Consider the following 3107-nt stretch of genomic DNA (forward strand, 5'->3'; position numbering starts at 1 on the left):
AATATACTGTAATACTAAATCTGTTATTATTTATGCTGTTAAAAATTCTTCAACATTGCCCACTGTAGCCTACTCATGAAACGTGAGCTAGTTAGTCTAGTTATTAGAACAACTGTTATTGTAATTTATTTATGTATTCATTGGCCTCTGTATTGTAACATGACATGATCAAGCAACCTACAGTATCGTCCGTTTTAGCCGACTAGTTAATGGGACGCAACCGATCTAAATACAGTTTGAGTTTAGCCGACTACTGTTCCAATAACGTGAGCGAGTAAACCAGATACAGACAGTGTAAAATATGAAATATGAGCCGACTAGCTCTATTGTACTGTAGTTCAGACTACTGTACTGGTACAGTACGTGAGGTACTTAGCAAACTTTATAAATTGCCGACTACTGTTCCAATAACGTGAGCGAGTAAACCAGATACAGACAGTGTAAAATATGAAATATGAGCCGACTAGCTCTATTGTACTGTAGTTCAGACTACTGTACTGGTACAGTACGTGAGGTACTTAGCAAACTTTATAAATTGTACAATCGTTTTCTATATCCTACACTTAGTGACATCTCCAGGTAGAGTAGCTGGCATTAAAACAATAAGATTTACCTGTTTTTTCCGCTCGATGATGATGAAACTTCACATGCAATCGTTGATAAAAATATTGCTGTCTTCTTTCGTTCGATGAAGTGAGGTAAACTGACTCACAGAAAGTTGCCTCTCTCTTTTTCTATGGGAGTCTATGGTAAAATCGGAACAGCGACAAAAAAAACTACCAGAGGCCGTTAGAATATTACATCCGTAGTGGTTTAGCACTACCATTGAGAATGAATGGGAAACGTTTTAGAGAATTTTAGCTAAAGAATTCTCGCCTGCCGCGCGGGAGGCCCGGGTTCGATTCCCAGCCAATGCATTACTCTTACGTGAACCGTCGTTGGCCTTGTTTTGACTTGATTCGTCCTGGTCGGCGCGTGTAAGCTTGTGAGCTACCACTGCGATGGACATCACAGTCCTCGTTAGTATAGTGGTCAGTATCCCCGCCTGTCACGCGGGAGACCAGGGTTCAATTCCCTGACGGGGAGAAGTTCTCTTTTTGCGAAGTGTGGTTCACCGTCATCTCACAGGACCTGATTTGAAGGACGTTTTTATGGTAACGCTATCAGGGGAAGTGGTTCGACACATCCCTTTAGCAATAACTGAATAATGCATGTTCTACAACGTTACACTTGCACAAATAAGCGGGACACGTGGAACAATCTGTCCAGCAGGGGCTGACTTCAACCACGCCCAGATCTGCCCACAGTTCTTCACAGGACGATGATTGGTGGTTCCAACCCCTGTGTCCTGAGAAGAAGGTTGAAACCAAGCAGCCACTGTCAAGGGCAGGTTTGGGGTCTCAGATAAAAAGCTCTGGTAGGTTCCACAGAGATTTGGACTCGGATTGGTGGATTCAGAGTCCAGACCGTTACACCATGGAACCCACGCCCTGAGACTTATGGAAAGACTCACGAAAGACACTGTGCATCTCTCTGGCTTTTAGTGCAAGTCGACATGTCCCACCCTCTCGCCGCCCGTCCTAGCGTGACGGCGAGACCGCGTTCGGTGGCGTGACGTCCCGCCCGACACAAAGCGCAGGCATTGGTGGTTCAGTGGTCTCAGGCTCTTGTAGGTTCCACCGAGATTTGAACTTGGATTGCTGGATTCAGAGTCCAGAGTGCTGACCGTTACACCATGGAACCCCCGCCTTGAGGCTTATGGAAAGACTCACAAAAGACACTGTGCATTTCTCTGGCTTTTAGTGCAAGTCGACATGTCCCACCCTCTCGCCGCCCGTCCTAGCGTGACGGCGAGACCGCGTTCGGTGGCGTGACGTCCCGCCCGGCACAAAGAGCAGGCATTGGTGGTTCAGTGGTAGAATTCCCGCCTGCCACGCGGGGGCCAGTTACGGATAGGTGTAACAGAAAAAACGGGATTTTACGTGTCTGTTTTTGTCATGCCGGAGACCAGGGTTCAATTCCCCAAAAGCTGATTTATTTTTAAGCCCTGGTATGTTTTTTGTACTAAGTTTTTGTAAAATGAAGTAATTTATATAGCTTAAATATCAAGTCAGTCCAAATATGAAACTTTTCATTTTACATCACTATTATTTACACACAATTATGTGCACATGACTAATTACACATCATTATTTACACTCTACTATGACACACCCTTTCACAGTTTCTATTATTTTACATCACTATTATTTACACACAATTATGTGCACATGACTAATTACACATCATTATTTACACTCTACTATGACACACCCTTTCACAGTTTCTATTATTTTACATCACTATTATTTACACACAATTATGTGCACATGACTAATTACACATCATTATTTACACTCTACTATGACACACCCTTTCACAGTTTCTATTATTTTACATCACTATTATTTACACACAATTATGTGCACATGACTAATTACACATCATTATTTACACTCTACTATGACACACCCTTTCACAGTTTCTATTATTTTACATCACTATTATTTACACACAATTATGTGCACATGACTAATTACACATCATTATTTACACTCTACTATGACACACCCTTTCACAGTTTCTATTATTTTACATCACTATTATTTACACACAATTATGTGCACATAACTAATTACACATCATTATTTACACTCTACAATGACACACCCTTTCACAGTTTCTATTATTTTACATCCCTATTCACACGGCTATTATTTACACAAGATTATGTGCACATTACTAATTACACACCATTATGTACACTCTCCTATTCATTTCCCCTTCTCAGCCAGCCATCTCAACCTCTCTGCCTCATAAAAGGCTGAACCCTTGAAGTCCCCCCAGATCAGCTCCTTCTCCATGCCTTGGTCCTGACATAGGGAGAACACCTTAGCAGGACAGTAGACATACTTCCCTGCCACTCCTGGGAATCCTGTGTGGACATGAGGGCTATCAGGGCCTTGTTTCAAGACACGGTGGCAGAACCTGCACAGCCGCCCCTGTGGTGGCACATCTGCTGCCTTCCTTTTGGCCTTCTGGCCCTGCACTTTTTGCTGCGTTGCAGC

The 3107-nt window shown here is 43.0% G+C and overlaps 1 non-coding gene across 1 annotated transcript; it reads left to right on the top strand.

Annotated features, from left to right (window-relative positions):
• Window positions 1–1014: 1014 nt before the first annotated feature.
• Window positions 1015–1086, top strand: trnad-guc. The gene has a single exon. It is a non-coding gene; the product is annotated as a tRNA-Asp (tRNA).
• Window positions 1087–3107: the final 2021 nt, after the last annotated feature.

This window comes from Hypomesus transpacificus, unplaced genomic scaffold, assembly GCF_021917145.1.
Source record: "Hypomesus transpacificus isolate Combined female unplaced genomic scaffold, fHypTra1 scaffold_60, whole genome shotgun sequence".
NCBI lineage: Eukaryota > Metazoa > Chordata > Actinopteri > Osmeriformes > Osmeridae > Hypomesus > Hypomesus transpacificus.